The 20695-nt window shown below is 42.8% G+C and overlaps 1 protein-coding gene across 1 annotated transcript in view; it reads right to left on the bottom strand.

Annotated features, from left to right (window-relative positions):
• Window positions 1–20695, bottom strand: part of HS6ST1 (heparan sulfate 6-O-sulfotransferase 1) — a 194621-nt gene that overhangs the window by 7078 nt on the left and 166848 nt on the right. The gene's annotated exons all lie outside the window — the stretch shown is intronic.

Raw genomic sequence — 20695 nt, 5'->3', positions numbered from 1 at the left:
AGACACAGACTGCAATGTCAAAACAAATCATGAGGATTCAACTGTTCTACCCGCTTCAGGGAGCAAATGTGACTTCAGGGACTGCCTGGCCTTTCACACGGCCACATGCCCTCTGAATCAGCCAGGACTTGCTCTTCAGGACAGCCCAGCAATTGGTTTATGAGCTGGGCTATCATTTTCGCTTCATGCAGACGCTGACCAGGACACCTACTGCTTGATTGATCTGGCTGCCGAGTTGAAATGTGGGAGTCTGCAGTGAGTAGCAGGATAACACCACAGAAACATAAGTGAAAAACAATGGGAAATCAGGAATGCAATATGCTTTGTGGAAAGAGAAGGCATGAGTTGATAACCAGCAATAGTCCACTCTCATTTCAGCTAATCTGCTATCAATTCAAACTTAAGTAAGACACACGAGACTAAAAAGGAGAAAAAAGCAAGACAATCAGGAGGAACATGGGGCATTCTTGCTGTTCCAAGTATAATGAAGTCCCCAAGAATACAAGCTGTCCCTTGAACTGCAAACGTGATAGCTGGCTTGTACAGAGAGACCCTCCAGCTTCAGCCCACCTTGTGCCTGGGTTAAGTTCTGGGATTGATAGTGATGGCAGTCTGCAACAGCCCTCTGCGCAGGGAAATGGGGCTGTTCCCCTGACTTCTGATAGCTTGGGACTACGGTGTCTCTGAGTGTTTCTAGAACAAGGAAATACCTTCTCTAGTTGCCAAAGCTGTCAGGGAATTAAGTCCACATGTGCTACCAGTGCACAGGGCTGTGTGACACTGTGCGTCGGGCTGTGGCAGGATAAGGCACACATGCTACTGGAAATGTTTCATATAAGGGTGGCGGTGGATCATTTCCCCATTGGAAATGCATCTTTGGAATGGTGCTACATGGCTTTCTGCCCTGCCAGCAGGGCTTGGGGAGCTCAATGTGATGGCCATTGTGAGGGAACTGCACATTTTTGGGGGGAAAATGAAAAGGAAAAAAAAAAGGTAAAAGATTCTGCTTTAGCTAATATTAACTCACCCACATTTTCTTAGCACCTTCAATATTATTCTTCCTAGCAGTAATCTAAATTACTGCAATAAGAGTAATTTAAGTAAATACATCAAAGACATTGCCTGGGAAGTCTGATTTTTAAGGAATGTTTGCTTTCCCAATGTATTATTAACTTGCTGAAGGGTTGTTCCAAAGCAGTAAATTTTGTTATCTTTCCAACAATGGCAATGGATGTCCACTCGGACTCCAGCTCCTCTCCTCTTTCTGCCTTCAGAACTAGGGCTGGTAAAAACATTTGCTATTTTTGGAAACTTTTCCATCCCTCTTCATAGCAAGGGTATCACGCTGTCTAGGAATACTGTCTAGTACTGTCTGTGTACAGGGGGGGAAAGAAGGGGTCAGAGTGCATAAGAGAAACACTTCCTTTAAATTTACCTCTTTTTCCTTTATTTACATTGCAGCCTGTAATGATTCAACTACCCAGACTGAGATGCAGCCATGATTTACATAGACAGTGCTAAGAAACCTCTAACAGATGGGGATAAAATATGACAGTGGAAGGAAAAGGAAAGCAATGATGAATGCCAGATGTTCAAGCGACAGACATTGATGCTAAACACTACCAGCACTTTCTGACTTGTGAACTATAGTGGACTTTTTATTTACACCAATGTAATCTAAAGGTTGCATTTTTTTCCTGAAGCAAGTTGAAGCCAATTATTATTATTATGTGGCTTACAGAAGCAACTACAAGTTTCACCTAAGATCAGGGACTCATTTGTGTGGTATCCAAAGACACAGGAGGAGCTGATTCCTGTCCAAACCTGCAGTCTATACAAGTATGGATAAGCAAGAAAAGAAGCATTAGTAGCTGCATTTTGTAAACAGGAGATCTACCAATACAAAATGATGGGCGTAAAGTCAAATGGGTGTCTGTGGCAGAGCTGGCATGAATCTGATTCTTGTAAGCCTGAGTCCAGTTTGTCTTCTCTCATTGTCTCTCTCTGTTTAAACTTTAGGGCTCCATTAGTAAATATCGTACAAAACTTCCAGGGTCCATTGAATCAGAGACATCACAGACAGCTTGACCAGCACATAGACTGAGAAAAGGTTAAGGAACAAGTATTTCTTTCTTGACACCTGCACTATAAGAGCTATTATCTTAGTTGAGGTGATACACTGGGAAATATTTTACCATGAGCGATCTCTAAGATTCATCTCATGGATAGAAAAAATAGAAAATAGAAATAGTGAATAGAATGTTTTTTGAAAATATACTGAATTTGATGTGCCCCTTTCCAGGTCTGTCACATAGAAAAGCAGAAGCAGCGGAGCTTGCCTCCTAACAAAGAAATAAGATGTATCTTTGGAATACAGGCAGTGGAATCAGGCCCCTGGAGGTACATTAGGAAGCTGTCTCAGTGGAGCTTAAATTAAAACACAAACAAACAAACAAATAAACCAAACAGAGACTGCAGTGCAAAAGAATAGTTTAAACTGCCTAAGTTAAGATGCACCACTGATATACTGAAAGTTAATCTCCCAAACCTGTATTCAGCTTTCTGGAAGGGTACTGGTTTCAGATGTGCAGATTCCCTCAGCTCTCAGGAAAGTGAAGAGCACACCTTTAGGAAGACTGGGGCCTCAGGAACTGGAGAGCTGAGCCACTTTGATATTAGATGAATGACCATTCACCTAACATACTTAAGATACTTAAGTTTCTATTCATGAACTATAACTTGGGGGTTGCCTTCAAGTTCAGAGAAAAGTTAGCTATCTCTCTAAAGCATCATCCATTAGCAGCATTGTTATTAATATCGTGAGCCAGAAAGTCGGGGAAACTTTGCGCCAGCGTGGTTGAGAACACAGGCAGTGCCACTTGTCAGCAGTGGCTTGAAATTTATGAGGAACCACATGGCTAGTAAGTTCTCTTTTGTCATCAGAGATAAAATAAACCCATAAAATACACGCAGCTGTGAGTGCCCTTCCTTTCAGCATGGTGCCCCAGACAGCTACTTAAGTATTCCTAAAGGCTCATTTCAGAAGTGTGGTCTTCTCCTAGCCCAGATGGTTCCACTCAATACTGCTTCATAAAAACCCCAAACAGCCCCAGTTTGGTCATGCAATGCCAAGTCTCACTGGCCTTCCTGGCGGTAACAAGCTTGAGCAAGAAAAATGGACATTCTAGTTGGTAAGATACTTCTTTTCCTTTTCTTCCCATATGAAGCTGGGCAGAACAGCATTACTACTCTTGTAAGCTCTCCTTCTACATATCCATGGGATTGTGATTCCCAGGAGGACAAACAAAAGCAGAGGCCAAAGTCACACCTCTGCCTTTCCTTGCATTATTGTCCCTGGCGCTCCAATGGGAAGATCCACCTGAAGCTCCCTGGGGCATTTGCAATGGCAGTGTTGCAACTCAGATCTGCATGCAAGCTGCACAGTTTTGTCTGAGGAAAGAATAACTACTGTATTTATTGAACAGAGGGAATAGTTTTTGGTAAACAATCCTGTATTAGAACTGAAGTTTCAGGGATTAAAAAATCCAGTATTAGAAAGGAAGGGCAATCTTGCAATTGTAGTACACATCAGTGTAAGTACCCCTTGTGTCAAAATTACCCTGTGCGTCCCAGACAGATCTCTCTCTCTGCCTCTGTTTCACACGTGTGAGGGGCTGACAATGTCTCCTTTGTCTATTTTGGCAATTCAAAACATAACATCTTTTGGAGCAGGAGCCGTCTCCTTCAATGATTATGCAAAGCCCCTGTTTCAGCCTGGATTGAGGTCAGAGGACAACAGTTAACTTGAGACATATTTTCATGACACAGGCGTCAGGGGCACTGTTGGCCTCCAGGATTCCCACCCCAGACCTCTCCTTCCCATTCTCCCATAGCAGCACAAAGCAGCCTTAGTTTTGCCGGCAGAGTTGGTTTTTGTTTGGGGTTTTTATTTGGTTTGGTTTTGTTTTTCAGGGCCATACTGGACATGCAGTCATTGAGCAGAGGGAGTGGCTGAAGCCCCCCTTTAGTAATATTCTGCCTTAATTCCTGTCAGCAGGTTCCTCAGCTAATGAAAGGGAAATAAAACCCTTATTCCTTTAAAAAACCAATTCCTTCTCTTTTGCTAATAACCAGTCAACATCATTCTGATGAAGTGACAGATTCTAAATATGATGCTATTATCTCTCTTCAGTTCATTTCCATTTATGTTTTCCTATATTCCTATTTGATACACCCTTCTTACTTCCCCACTGATGGTCTCTAAAATCTACCAAGAACTGCTTATCTGACTGTGCAATCCCCTATTCTTGCTGTGATTAAATGCTTCTCTCTCACACTGCCAAAATATCTATTTCTACAGGTTCTTCACTGAGCTTTCAAGTGTCCCTCACAGGAAAAGCAAAATCTATAATAATAAGTCCTTCTTGACTACTGTGGTGGCCTTCCATCAGATAAAGAGCAAAATAAGGATAGCCACTTCCAATCATAAATGCTTCATTCCGCCTGCCAGAAGGGGGAAAGGGAAGGAAGCTGCATAGGTCAGCTTCAATCATATAATCCCAATCTGTCAAAGCAACATGCCCCCAGGCTACAATTTTCCTACTGCTAAAGAAAAAAACAATAAAAACCTCTTTCTGTGTCCCTGCTGAATTAACTGAACAGGGTGTCTGCCAGCGTGCAGGAATGAGAAACACTCTGTTTTGTTTAAAAGAAGTAGCAACGTCAAATATATGGCTGATTTAAGGCATCTTTGTAAGCCAAGCCCATGTATTACACACTCCTCGAATCATTTGTGAGGGTCCTTATTCAATTCGTACTCACTGTAAATAGTTTATCACTAAAACAACTAGTGATTTTGCTTCCCACCAGCAAAATGAAAACATGCACCTACCCTGCCATTAGGGACCAAGGAAAGAAGAACTAGAGCAAGGAAAGAAGAACTAGAGCAGTCAGCATCCCTACTGCAATCACTTAAACCCTCACCTTACAGAGACAATTAAGAGGATTATTAGGTAACAGTTATCTCCCCTGAAATGGACAGTGTATTCTAAAGGAGCAGTCCCAGCAATGGCATAGAGGCAAATAACAAGTAAAGGTGAGTCAGGGGTCTCTAATGATGGATAAGCTGAGAATGTGGCAGGTGAAAGTTTGAAAGGAATTTGTCTTCTCATTATAAAGTCATACTATGTGTTACCTACAAACAACAGACGTATGGAAACCTGTTTTACCCTTCTGCACAGAGCCAGAAAATGACCTTCTGCTATGGTGGGGTGCAGAACACTCTCCAGCCACCCCCACCAGTTGCTTCAGTACAAGTTGCCTCCTGCCTTACTTACCACCAGTATACGAAACCCCTGCTCACCACTTTTATAGCCCAGACTTGAGAAGACTCCACATATTTCCCTTTTTACTCTACAGTCAGATTTCTTGCATAACAAAACACACTCTCAGTTAGAGATTGGAATTTAATATATGTACAATGATTACTTCCTTTGGTAGCAAATAGCCCTAATTTTCCTCAGTCTATTTCCTCTCATCTGGTGTTCATTTAGACTCTTCCTGCATTTCACACACAATAAACTCTTCAACTCTTTAAAAGTCATAGAAAAAGAAAGAAAACCCCAAACAAATAAACAAAACAAAGTCTCCTCTGTCCCCTATGTTTAAATAAAGGTTGCGACACAAAACACCAAAAGCCAAGGAACTTCACAGCAAAGCCAGTCCTCCAGTACTCAGCCTGTGCAAACACCTACCATCAACATTTTTCTGTTCCAGTAAAGGAAGGGGATGTCTTTACAGCAAGTCAGTGCTTGCTTTGGTAACTAGGTTTGTTTTGCACAGTTGTGTTTGTTTTGCCTGATGGTCTCTGCTCTTGGGACTCTGCTGTATTAAAAGATAGGATGTTTTGAAATGTAACAACCATCACAGAGGCTCTGCTCATCCTCCAGATCTTCACTCAGGGACTTCTCCTAGGGTCTGATCTCACCATGGGCCTTGCTGCTGACAGCCCACTGCGGGCTAACCCTGAAAAACAACACTCAAGCTGCTTCAGGAGGTGGAGGCAGAAGAGAATACTCTTGTACTACTGACAAATTGACAGGCTCTTCTTCCAAATGGGAAAATTAACCCCTCCAGACTCTCTCAGCTGGATGTAACCCAGAGTACAAGGTTTCCAAACACACAAGGGTGGGTTTCAGCAGGTAAAACTGAGTATTTCAGTCCAGCTACCCCTTCTTAAAAAAGAAGCCTACCCTTGAGGGGAGGCTTCACCCTTTCAGAATTTGGCTGTATTTTTGAGAGTGTCTAAACAAAAAGCTGCTCTATGAATGCCTGGTTGTGTATAGATCCTCTAGAAAGCACTCACCTGCTTATCCTAATCTCAGGCATATGCTAAGTGGAGTCTCACATGTCACACCAGCTCCAAGAAACCACTAATAACTGATCTGTACACCTAGCTCCTGTTGAGGCAATGGCGGAAGGGCTGTTCTTCCTGGATAGCTTAAATGCAGTTTACTATAAACATATATTCTTCCATTCCCAAGAAAGGATTTTCAAAGTGGATTCTTAAGTCTGTGGAAGAAGTGTGTAACTCCCTCTGAAACACAGGATGGGGTGTAAGCACCAGCAGCCCCTGAAAAAAGAGCACTTCTAGAGCTGGCAACATTTATATGGCTTTTGGGGCTGCAGCCTTACCTGCTGCTCTTCCAATTCACAGGACAATTGCATTGGACTAGATGATCATCTTAGGTCCGTTCCAACTGACCCATGCCATTCCATTCTATTCTCCTCTTGGGGAAGAACAGATTAAAAATGGAAAAATAGAGTCAACTCTAATTCCAGCAGCTATAGCAATACTGGCTGAGGGTATAAGTAGATCTGTACCAGATTTCAGGATGTAAATGAACCTGAGATTACTTAGGTCTGATGTTTTGGATTTAAATAGCTGCAGAGTCAGAATCTATTACATATTTATATATTTTTAGCAGGAATTAAAATGTGTTATATTCATTAAATATACACTTAAAAATACCAGTCCTATGTAACTTGGAGTTAAAAAATAATATAACTAAGTAGGTGTGCATGGAAAGCCACACCTCTCTTTTTTCCCCTGTGTGTTTCATAAAACGTGGAGGATTTTGAATGCTTCAGAAGCCTGGTGATGCAGCCTTTCATCATACAATGAACGGTCACGCTGCAGTGCCAGGCAGGGAGTGTGAAGCTCCTGTGTGCGTGTACCTGTGCGTACCGAACACAACACATCTTTCTTGCAAAGGCAGTATAAAAGGTAAGAGAAACTGACAGTGAAGAAGGAGACAAAAAGAGTGAGCAATAGCTCAGGCATTTCACAAGAGGAACAACCACCCCTCCATCCACTCAGAACAACTTTAAACAAAAGCTCCCCTTTTGGTGTTTGCAATACACACACAGGCTCAGAGTCACAGCTTTAAGAACACGAGATAGTGTCAAACACAATTGCAAGGGCCTCCTCCAGCCTGGTGGTGATGAAACCTGCAGATGTGGAACCAAGGAAAACATCAATCTGTGTGCTCCTGCAGCAATCGAGCTTTGATTTTGGAATCTATAGGAAAGATAATGCTGTGTGTCTGCATGTGCCTCTGCACACATGGTAGCTGTGTAACAGCGCAGTGTGAGGCGTCTCTATTTAAAGTTGACCTACAAAGAAAGGTAGGTCTACAAAGCAGTAGTTGGAATACTATTGTGTATGTATTCCTTTAGAATAGGTTTGTGTCTGGAATCAAATGCACCATCAAGATAGGTATGGTTGGGTATCAATTCCTCTGAAACCATCAGAAATAGACGCTTCCAGCATCGTTCTCTCCATAAATGAAATGAGGATGTGCTTGTACCTTAGATCTCAGTATATTGTGCAGCACTGATACTTGCTGTGTTCATAATGCATTACTACACACTCCACCCCAGGTCAGATTTGTTAGCAAAATACTACTGATAGGCTTTTACCCAGCAAACAAGTAGGGTCCTATCACCCTCATGCCTCATGGCTGTTTTATATCCAATTAGCAGAATAGACACAGACTATGGGTTTTAAAAACATCTCTGCTTTTCAAGAAAACCGAGCTGCTGTGTAAGCACAAGAATTTCCTGTTGCAGTGTCTCTTGCAAACAAGTTAATCTAAAAAAAGACACATGACATGTTATGAACCTCAGGAGTGAACCGCCAGTTCATTTTTCAAAATGACAGATATGATGAAAATTGGCCAAAGGCTTGGAAAAAAAAAGTGGGGGTCAGGGTGAGGGGAGCAGATGGGGGCGGCGAGGAAGGCATTCCAGAGCCCTCTGGAGCCTTGGACTCCTCTAGGACCCATTAAAAGCTTATATTACTTGCACCGTTTATAAACAAGTGCTTTCTTTTGCCATTATAACCTTCCTCATATCAAGCGCTTAGGAAGTGTTGACTGCTGTCTTCTACTGAAGCAAGGCACCAAAAATGACAGCGAGTTACAAATCATATACCTTTGATTTATTACCTTTCCCAAGCTTCAGGAGGTTTGTTGTGATTCCTAAGTGACCTTAGTAAACCAACTAATCAATAGCACATCTGAATGCTGACAGACTGCAATGGAAAGTTTCACTGCCAGAAGGATTACATCAGTGCTGGCAGAGGACAGACGGTAGAAATGTGGACTGCAACCCATGCCTAATCTTTGCATTCTTTTGCTTTTATTATTGCCCCTGCTGTCATCAAGGTAGGAGATTCAGGATGAAAAAACACTGCTATTCTCCCTAAGAAAAATATTCACTCTCTTCGCTTATTGGCTCTATTGCAGGGACTATCATTTTTATTGATTTTAGCATTACACAAAATACAGACTTTAGTAATACACTGCAGCCATATTTACTATAAAATATTTGCTATAAGGGTACTGTACCCACTAGTTTTTTGAGTTTCTCCCTGTATGCTGGACACATTAGAATCAAACAAGAAACAAATCAGCCCCTGAAGAGTAATGAGACATTTGCAATGAGACTTTTCATCTCTCTGTCAGTGTGGCACCAGATAGGTAGCACAAGATAGCGGTTTTTACCCTAGCACTAGACAGGTTAAGTAGAAAACATTTGGGGTCTTATTCTAGCTCCCTGGGGTAAGTGCTGTCCCCTAATAAAGTGCCAGTGGAGGCTGCCAGGTTATCAGGGAGGCTGAAATTTAAGTCTCCTACTTGTCATCAAGACAGAGGTGCACTGGTTCTGCATGTAAATCTGCACAGCTTTGTAATGTCTTTACCCTGGGAAGAGAGAGAAAGCCAGGGATTCAGCCTCCCCAGGTGTCAAGATGGATGCAGTGAATAAACCAAGTGCATATTTTACCTAATAAAGCAGGATATCTTCATCTGATTCCTGCAGACTTCAGGATTCAGTTTGAGAACGCTTAGGATATTGCCACACAAAACAAAGAAAACCAGAAGCAAGTTGAAATAGTGCAAAGACAAAGCAGAAGTAGCTATGCAATATGCAAAGATATTTATCTGAATCAGCTGCAAACAAAGCAGCTAGGCTGGAATTTGCATTTTCTTTTGATCTGTAAGCCAGCTTCTCTTGCGAATCACAGGAGTTCCACTGGCACTAAGATTCAAGAAGTGTAGCAGCAGAATAGACAGGAAGTATGTCTTCTTGAGAAAGATTAAATTATAAAGAAACCATACAGGAAGATTAAGGCAGCAAGACTAGTCACAGGAGCAGATATTGATTGCTTATGCAGGACAACTGAATTCCTCAGCAACCGCCTGCCTCAGCCAAAAGGATGGAATGTTTGTGTCAGGCAGCTGCAACTGCAACACAGACACCTGTGAGTTGCTTGTGGATCAATCTTTTTCCAGTCAAAAACTGATGGATGGCTACTTGTATTGATCAGAGCAGGAAGACTCAGGAAACAGAGTTGAGAAGCACAGAATTTTGAAACTAGATTGACATGTCCTGGACATACAAGTAAACATAACTTCCAGCCAGCCATACTGGTACATAAGGAAACAAGACATCCCAAGGAACTAAACCACAAAGAGCAGCGCAGCCCATTCCTGGAAGCAGCCACAACGCAAGCTGTTGCAATGACTGGTTTCCAAAGAGCTCCTCTCTGAGCCAGGCAGGGCTGTTAGAGAAAGGGAACAAGTGCTGCCCAGCAAAGCAAATCCATGTGAGCTACATACTGCCATACACCTAATGGCATGAGATAGGTGGCCGGTCCTAATTCCACTTACCCGGTGCTGGGAGGGGTTCCCACACTGCTGCTTTTCTTGTGAATGGTCATATTAGTGGCTTACAAAGAGAACCAAAGCTCCCCCTTCTCAATTAACTGGCTTTCCCTTGCTCAGGAATAGCAGATGCTGTCAAGCAACAAATAGATAATCCCCAAGAAAGGAGAGCTACTAATCAGTCACTTCTACATTTAAGATCACTTGGAGTTGCCACTGCCTTATACTGTTTTTCTAATTAATTGCACTGGAATGCACTTAAGCAAGCCCCGGATCAAAGAATCAACTGCAGAGATTGAAATAAATCCTGTCTGTGTTGCTAATGCCTTGGAAATGGATGACTTGCTAAGCATTCCAAATCCTGGGTACCAATGTTTTAAAACTACAGATAGCGTGAGACACTTTCAAAGGAACAGATTTAAGAATAAAAAGGAAAAAGCTCCCTTCATTTGCTTGTAAAAGACAATTAAACAAAGGCAATCATTCAACTAATTTATCGTGAAGTTTTGTGCATCTCGAGTTCCTTATTCTCCGCTTTCCTATCACCAGAAATCACAGTGCAGGAGTGTCAATTTTTGTTACAGCAAAACTTTATCATCATTACAGATTTCTTTTTTTTTCTTTTTTAATTTGCTTTTATGAAGGGTTGAAATCTTTTCAAAAGAATGGTAAATAAAAATGACTGGGGACGGATGTGTTACCAGTTGGTGCAATAAATCACTGCCTCTTCCTGCATGAGTCTCTCTCTCATGGTTTAGAATATCATCAGAATGCTTTTGATTGATTTACAATTTAGTAATCCAGCCATCATCATCCATAATTCTACAATAAACCACGCCACTTAATGTAGCTGTTACAGATGTGCAGGAGTTCATTCCCTGCCTTTCAGGAGGTGATATCTAGAGAGCAGCTGCAGACACCAGGATTAGCTGGGGAAGAAAACTCTGTCTTCAGCACAGGAAAACATCCCCTTTTCCTATAACAATGCCCTGTCTTTAAAACTGAAAGGCAACCTTGATATATCCAGGTTCAATTATTAAACACCAAATATCTATATGCATCTATGCAGCCCCCTTGCTGGCTGGCAGGAGTAACAAGATGCCTGGCTTCTGTCTAAAACACATTATTTCCTCAGACATTACTAAAAGCTGTATGCAACCAACCCAGCAAAGGGTGTGCAGCAAAAAGCAACTGGTCTCACAGGCCCGGCCAGCATCAAGACACCCATGCTGCAGTGCATTCTGCATGCGGCACAGCGTCCAGAGGCAGACCTAAGGCTTAGAGTTTGCTCTTAAAAACCCCACAGGAGTGGGGCTGAGGCAGGCAGGAAGGGCTGCAGCCTGAGGAAGAGGATGCTACTCATTATGCTGTTACTGTAACCAACACCAGCCCTTCCTAACAGCACAACTGGAGACTTCATGGGCATCGTTACTCATCTTTTTCACTTGATCGGAAAACAGTGGGTTAATTCTTGGTTTTGACTTTTGCTACAGCCTGAAAACAACACAGCATGAGCTAGCCTGCAGTTAACACTTTTGTTAATACCATTTCTTAAAGAAAAGGAAAATATGTAACATGCATAGTACAAGGTGCAGGTATTTTCTAGCAGACAGGACTAGGACTCTCTGCCAAGCTCAGCAGCCACAGTTCATTTAAAGCAGGCATACAGAAATAGCCAACAGGAATTGTCAAAGTGATGGTCTAGGTCACAGAAACAATTTCTCTCCCTAAGTGAATCACCATACTGAGGAAGCTAACACAGACTGCAGAATTCATTAGCTGAGCTGTGCTGGAAAGGTTCTGCTCCATATCCATCACTGCTCTGTCTAGGCCAGCCAGCATCCTGTCTCTGACAGTGACCTGTCCCAGGCACTGCCGAGAGAGGTGCAAGGAACAGCAAAGATATTTCTAATTACAGGAATCCTCTTGTTTCCTCTTAGCTGCACTCTCAGGAATCATAAATCAGACTTGTGGTTTGGGTCATCAGAGGGATATTTGAGTCTTCAAAACTTCAACAATCACAGGAATTCTCAGCTGGGTCTCAATCAGTACATTATGAAGCTGAAAGAGTTGGGAAATCTGTGTGAACGTAAGGTCCAATGACATACCATGTGGGTATTGCACAGGGAGAGCACCCCTGGATGTGGAGAAGAGATATCACACCCTAACAAACCATGGATTCTTCTGCTTCTGAGGGTGGTAAATGATAGCTCTTGCCTTGTGGCTAGCAGGGGCACTTGGGATTACCGGCAATGTGTTGAATATGATTTTGAACAGCAGCTTTTGGATTAATAAATCCTTGAGTTTTTTTTTTAAATACAGGCCAATGTTATTGCCTCACATTCTATTTGAAGGACCCTGAAGGTGTCCTAACTGGCTGAAAGGCAACCAAGTTCCTCTGCAGCTCTACTGCAGGTAGGCCTAATTATGTACTTACAAGTGTACACTGCAATTCCCCAAAGCACTGCTTTCAACTCAGAACCCTTTGCATCTCTTCAAAGAAAGCACACAGTGGGACTATTCCTCCTGCTCCCCCTACAGCCTGGAAATACCCCCACACCCCTCCACAAAGGGAGGAAGAACCCCACTCTCCCTGAGAGCCAGCCAGGCTGTCAGGCACCACAGCTGGGTACCAACCGCCACCTCTGATGGGGTGGCATGACTAAGGCTGAGGGTTGGCACAAGCACATCCTACCAAGGCAAGTCTTTACACACACAACTTTGCTTCCTGGCCTGCAGGTGGTGTTCACAGAATCACAGACTGGTTTGGGTTGGAAGGGACCTTAAAGCTCATCCAGCTCCAACCCCCTGCCATGGGCAGGGACACCTCACACTAGACCAGGTTGCTCCAAGCCCGTGTCCAACCTGGCCTTGAACACTGCCAGGGATGGGGCAGCCACAGCTTCTCTGGGCACCCTGTGCCAGCACCTCAGCACCCTCACAGGGAAGAACTTCTGCCTAATGTCTAATCTAAATTTCCCCTCTGTCAGCTTGAAGCCATTTCCCCTCGTGCTGTTGCATACAGAACTGTGGAGCACTGGGTTTTGTGTTGAGATTACAATTCTGTATCTATAGAGCCTTTTGCTTAAGTCTGCCTCAGGCTTCACTATGAAATACCACCTCCAATTACAGAGGAATTTTCTCCTCATAGGCTTATATAACAGGGATAGGTTTTGCTGGTGTAGCTGTGCTGTGAGAAGAAAATAATAAGAGAACATGTCAGCCAAATAGCAATGCCAGCAAAAAGTTGTGGATAGCTATACATACAGTTGCGTGAATAGCTTATTCTGTCCAGGGAAATGGGTTAAGTTATAGAGGCAGAGGAATGCTTGCCAGTGCGAGTTCTCCTCCAAAAGGGGTTTACCAGCACAGCTCTACTGAAATAACCACATTTTGAATGCAGGCATGTGCTTAGTCTCTGTCAAAACAATTATCACACAGAAAGTTTCTTGTGTTTGGTAAAATTTTGAATAAGAATGTGGCAATCTACATCCCTAGAGCATGCTGTGATAAGTCTCTGCCCACTGGGATCTGCTGGGCTGAGGCCACTAGTTCTTTCAGATACCCTGGCAAACTGCTGAGCTTGGAGAGGCTTTCAGTCACTACCAACCTGGGATGGATGAGAGCTGGTGATTGTGTTCTATGAGGCTCCATATCCCACAGCTCTGAGTCATTCAGTCCTCTGACTGTCTCTTCACATAAGAATTTCTCTTTTCTTTGAGCATTTTGCCAATGGGAGCTGGAGGATTGCAGGGTCATTGCAATCCATTTCTTTGAATACTCTGTGGGATCTCAGCTTGGTGTATTACAATTTTTCATCCCAAAGAGAGGGTGTGTACAAAAGCAAGAGATCTGGAAAGCTTTTAGCATCCCAGGAACTGACAATGCTGCTTCATTTGTTTGCTCCATGTAGCCTGATGATGGTTTTTATTATCAATTAGCTCAAACACAGCAAAGCTGCATCTCTCAGTCGACTGCGGGACACAGGTATTTGGGTTCAAATTCCCCTTGTTAGTCCTCCTGAGGAGCTGGGCTGATGCTTGTTGTGCATCCTGTTATTCCAGTCAGCCTACAGACAAGTGCCAGAGCTGGCATGAAAAGCATGTTATCAGAGACAGAGAAAACCAAAAGTAAATTCCTCCCACTCCACACTTGGGTTTGTTGTACCTGTTGCTACATGTGTATCCTCCTTATGCCAGACATAACAAAGGCAGAAGCAGTTGCAGAGAGGGACAGAAAAGGGATTGCTAAACCAAGAAATTAATACTGAAAGAATCAGTACAGTAAAGATTTACAATGTTCACTCTGGGAAGACAAGAGCTTCCTTATGGAGAATTCCCTGAAGAGAGGAACAATAGCAATAGATTTGAAAAAGGAAAAAAAAAAAAAAAAAAAGGAAAGAAATCCAATCACATCCTCTATATATAAAAATTGAAAAGACTACCAGATGCAATTACATTCATGATTAAAAGATCTAACAGAAGCATATTTACATTCATTAACTTGGTCCACACTTTACTACCTCAGGAGACCAGCTGCTTCTGGAATACAGGGCAGCAAAATACAAACTACATATTGCTTGTATTTGATCAAAACCTTTCCGAAGTTTCAATGATCTGGCTGTTAACATCTCTTAGGTGATAATTAGGCTCTCGGGGCAGCAAACATTGTTCGGGAGAGAAAACGCACTGTGGAAACATAAGTAGTGGAACCTTCTGCCTTGATGAAGAGTCAGTTCTTCCACTATATAAAGGCAGGAAAGGGCAAAACAAGGCCATTTTCAAACAGAGACTCATTTTGCCTGTGTATATCGGCAATCAGCAGATGCTCACCTCTGTGCAAACTGTTTACTTCAGTTTTTGCTCATTTCTGGCAATGTATGTTTTAACCAGGGGATTTCAGCCTTGTGCACGGCTCTCCTCTGGAAAACAGACACTGCATGGTTTTATCATGGCTGCTTGACAGCTGTTTGGCAGCAGGTACCAGCTGGGGCTGAGCAGATACTTCTCCCAGTTCCTGTCCCCCCAAGCAGGGTCCCTGATCTGCCTCGGACTCCTGGTCTCTCTGCTCAGCAGATGCTCCAGGGCCTCTGGCTGTAGGATGAGGCTTTGGGACACTTTCAGAGGTGTTGGGATGAAGCCTGTTAGCAGGGCAGATGCACAACAGTGTTCTCCATCTGTCCCAGGAGGGCACTAAATTAAAAGCAGAGGCACTGACCTGCTTCCTTTCTGTTATTGCCATGGGAGCTATTTCCCTGTGACTGGATAGGAAGAGACTTTAATCAAAGATAACTGGGAATTTCTGTTTCTTGTTGGGTCCGACACATATTCGGTCCTTTTGAAGTATTTCTCTTTGTATGCTATGCTTGGTTGTGGTCTCCTCCGTCCTGCAAGACCAGGCTCACCTCCTCTGGATAAAGACTTTCCTTCTTGAGAGATCTGTTAAATAATTCTGACAGTTGGAGTCTCTCCTATCCTTCCTGCACAGTCCCCCATAACCAAGTGCAAGAAATATCAAAGGACAAAGTTGATCATTCAGACAGACAGCTACATGTATGTCTGTACTGCCAGGCTGACATTTTGAGGACCCATTTCAGGATTAATATGTAATATACTATATTATATATAGTATATTAAAATATAATAATGCTTGAAAGCAGCATACTTAGACTCCATCTATTTGTGCCACATGAACATTAGTTTCTCACTGTCTGCAAATGTAACTGAAGTGCCCAGCATCTTCCCACACCGCCAAGTAAGCCCTGCTGATATGCACAGGAGCACAGGAGCACAGGAGCAGGAACAGTCTCCTGCTGTGTGTCCCTTCGTTCAAATGAAGTCAGTGGTCAGTGGAGATGTGGCTACACTGGCAATGAAATGTCCCACTCATCTTTATTTCTCCTTTGTCACTGAAGGACTGGAGAGATCTATTTTGTTTTGCTTTAAACGCCAATAAGGCAGCTGACTTTCCTTGACAGAAATTTGAAAGCCAAGAATAATTTGGGTATCAAAATCACAGCTTCAAAATGTTCCCTGTTTGAGGACTGGCCTGGCCATATCTCAGAGTTGAGGATATAGAGGTGAGAGCTCCTGCAGTGGATGGAGAAAGACGCTCTTCCACGACTCATCAGCCGTCCCTCCAGTGAGCAAGGATATAGTGACAGGATTAGTCAGGAACATTGTAAATGCGACCAAAAGCAAGACAAAAATAAAGGAAAAAAGTATGGAAGAGGATGGGAAATTGCACTGGTACAAAACCCCAGCACCAGCTTCCCATCCTAAAAGTATTTGCTAGTAACTTAACTATAGGCATGTCATTCTGGACATGTTTCTATCTCGTAATCAGAACTAAACACAGTCTCAGATCCTCATTCTGATGATTAGTAACCACATTTTTTCTTGTATTTGTTATATTGTGCCTCAAAAATACATAGGAAGATTCCCCCTACTGCCATATTTTTGGGTCAATCCTTAATATTGCTTCAAAAGTAAAAAAGCGTACATGCTTAAATCCATTACAATATGAGATAGCTTTCCTGAATGGGACCTGGAATTCAAGCTGAGCTGAAGTTACTTACAGCAAAACCCAAACATATTTCATGCAATACCTGTGCTGTGCGTGTGACTTGGAAAATAATGGGATTACATTTTGTGAAGAATTTAAATGAAATTGTGAGTGGGTTTTTCTCTTTCTAGAGTACTCAGTCTCAGAGAAAAGGAGATTATTTGCATCCAAGTGCAAAATGCCCAGTAATACTATGAACACACAAAACTCTATGGATGAGGCTTCTGATAGCACTTACAGAGATTGGGTGCCAAAGACTCTTAGAGAGAGATGTGCCTTGCATTGTTCTCATCATCTAGGAGCCTGTAAAGGCTGCTGTGAGTTTTGAGATTGGGTACTGAAGATGGTGAATGGCAGATTTGTGAATCACATCCCAATTTTTTAACCCAAAGAAGCTTCAATACCCTTTACTACCCTTTCCTTTCATCAGAAAGTTATGGGTTATCTTTGAGAACAGATAGTTCCATCTGCACTTTTATTCATCCCCAGTGAATACTCGGGTTTTCTTTAAACACAGATTCTCATCTGTTTAAGCATTAAGGAGTAGCAAAATATCCAGGGAATAAAACTCAGGATGATCCAGATGACAAGATAGGGAGGACAAGGAAGGAAGACAAGAAAAGAGGAGCTTGAAATGAGTTGTGATTAAATTTGTTAAGTTTAAATTTAATTAAATTTGTTAAGATTAAATTTGCAAAATTACTTAAGAGTACTGAACATACCAGCCTTGAGTTCACCATCAGGTCAATCTGGCTGTAAAACAAAGGGCTTCCCTTTTGAAGAGGTAAAACAAAAAATCTTAGGCATGCTCTCTTTTAAAACCAGTTTATGCAGGAGTGGATGTTCTGGCTGCAAATTACATGATGAATTCTCTTTTTGGTGACTGTTTGTTACTCCATACACTCTTCCGCCAAATTGTCATTCCATAATGGTATGATCCAAACCTAATTGAGCTCAGTGGAAAGATTTGCAGTAGTTCCTAGGGAACTACTAGGTGCAGGCAGGTGAAGTATGATCACATCATAGTTCACCTGCCTGCCTGCCAAATGCCTTCCTTGAAGACAAAGCAAATACTGCATATGAGCTCTCTTATGAAAGAGTGCTAGGTGAGGACACTTGAGGAAACACGTGGGAGAAGCCTGAGGAGACATGGGGAGGGACTGACTGCTGAGTACACATGGGGCTGGAGACACACTCTTGGAAGGAGGGAAACCCCTAAGGGACTGTGGCCCATGGAAGACTCATGCCAGGGCAGGGACTCTCCTGAGGGACCAAAGTCTGCTGCTGACCCTTTCTGGAGCAGCAACAGTAAGAAAAGCAGAGTGAAAACCAGTAAGAACTGTGGAAGAGGGACAGACAGAAATGATTACACCTATAGACATTACAACAATCACACACAATCCTGCCATTCGTGCCCAAATCCTAATTTAGAAGAACACTCTCTAGGTAAAGTAGGAACTTGTATCTCTGTGTTGTTTAAATGCTGGACCTTTCTCAGAAAGGGAAAACTAGGACACCAATGGTCATATATCACCTTCATGAAAAAGGGGCAGATATGTTTTACTGAGGACGTGTTGACCCTTCTCAATTCATGTTCAAAGGAAGAGCTTTTGAAAAATATCAGCTGCATCTACTTGCTTTCTGTGTCCCTACCAGTTCTCTTAGGCTATGTCTGTGCCATCAGATCCAGGAACTCTTATCCAGGTGGGATAACCAGTTTGCCCTGATGAGCAGGGGTGCCCCAGCCACCCCATTCTGTGGCTTCAATGGGCTGGAAGAGAGCTGTGGGCTGCTCCAGGCAGGTACCTTGTCAGCATGACAGAGGGATCAGGGTATAATGGATTGCCACAAAACACATATCCCGTACCTTAGACGGAAATAGAGTGACACACACTGTTAGGAAGGACAATTTGTGAAAGAAGTGATTTTCAAGCCTTGTGTAGGGAGCCAAATACTGGTTTATCCCAAGAATTATGTCTTATTTGCCATTATCACGACATCAACCTTCTGTGCCCAGTTTGTCACCTGGGACTCTGCTGATCTCATTGCCTTCAGCAGAAGCCTTGGGGACTCCCAAGTGTTCAACAGCAGCCAAGAAAACGAAACATTTCTCCCTTGTTAATTCACTAAGAAGCTAAAAGGTAGAAAAGAAAAACCTTTGTAGAAAGTTGAGGCCTCTTAGTTCAGTCAGTGCTCTGCCATGAAAGCACCAGAATCTCTCAGTTCATTCATGTGACATCTGCTGACCCTGAATTCCCTCCTGCCCACATGTACATGCCAAGTGGGTTTTATACTGTTTGTGGCCAATGGTTCTAAAAGCCAAAAGATTTATGAATTGCTAGATTCATGCATTCAGAAAATTTGACTCAGGCCCCTGGAAAACCACCGGACCAGCTGAAAAATTCCACCACATTAAGCTGACCTCATTCTGCTTAACTCTAAGTACTCTGGCAGTGGAGCCCAGGATCCTTCTAGCTCCAAGTCATTCATTCTAATAAGTACACGAAAGCTGCAGGAGGTGTCCTCTGCCAAACCTCCTTCTCTCACAGCAGTGACGCCTCTGTTCATCAGCAAGCAGTCATGATTTCTGTTAGTTGTGGCTCAGTTCTGGTCTATTTTAGGATTTCTAGAAGCTGTTAAAAACTAATATCCTCTCACTCCCTCCTCCTAGAATCTCATTTGTCACTCTGCTTCCTGCACAGTTATACTTCTCTGTCTCTTAGCTGGCAATTTCTTTCCTATCATATAAATTTTGGATGACCCTACAGGGTTGTAAGCACATGGGTGCAGTGGACCAGGCTACAAAGTGACAGGGAAAGATTTAAGCAATTGGGGCTGCTAGGAAAGGGGGAACTGTGCTAATTAAAAAGAAAAGGAAGAGTAAATAGCCAGAGACAAAATGCAAAGATCCTCAAGCAGGAGCACCCTGGCAGCAGAGGAGCTCCTTGTGTCCTGCTTACAGTACAGCTCTTCTCCGAAACAGGGTTATGAAATCCATCAGTTTAGTAAAAGACAGATTCACTCTCCAAGTGTACTCAGTGTCATGTCTGCTGACTTGAGGTATTTTTAGTACATTTTTACAACTGTTTGCACTACAGTCACTGTAATTTCAAGCATGCCAGTTGAACTCAACTTTGTCTTGTGTCTCATAAATAGAACTATTGTTAATTAAGCTTGATAACGAAGTTCTATCCCAAATAGCACTTGGTTAGCCACATGGTGGTGCAAAGATGATGAAAACAGTGCATGCAGAGAGTTTGCAAATGTGAAATAAGGGAAATATTTTGGCTTATAGAACCTGCACAATAAAGAATGATGCTCAAGTGTAGCTTGATGATCAAATACCAGGCTGCAAATGTAAGAAGTTCTACCTGCAGTCTCAGTGGACCCACATATGACTGCAAATCTCATCCATAGGGATGTTTAAATGTAAGCAAATGCTAACTACAAATAAGATGTGGAACTAAGAATAGGCACTTGGAAAGGGAGTTAGTGCAGGAAGAAAGAATGTTTTCCAAATCCATTGGACTAATTAGACTACATTGTTTCTAAATGTCAGCTAAATGTTACTGAACTCTTCCCATATGAACAGCTCAGCTTTGCAATAAAATACCAGTTTACCTGCACGCATGGGTACGAGTGTGCACGCACAAGGAAGAACTCAGGGATCCTCTTCCAGGGCAGCTGCTCCTCAGGCTGGATTCTAGTCAAGTACGTGACTCTCTCTCCAAATCTAACAAAAGGGCTTTTTTCTCACAAGTGACACCACTCTTGATGCACTGACAACGCACTGGTTCAAAATGTCAAGGAACACAATTGCTCATGGGACTGTCATTTGGTATAAAGCATTTGTACACAACCGCTCACCAACCTGCTCTGCCTCCAGGCACTACGGCACATCCGTG

Source organism: Strigops habroptila, chromosome 8 (genome assembly GCF_004027225.2).
Source record: "Strigops habroptila isolate Jane chromosome 8, bStrHab1.2.pri, whole genome shotgun sequence".
Lineage (NCBI taxonomy): Eukaryota > Metazoa > Chordata > Aves > Psittaciformes > Psittacidae > Strigops > Strigops habroptila.
The sequence above is the reverse complement of the archived record's forward strand: the minus strand, read 5'-3'. Positions and strand labels throughout refer to the sequence as shown.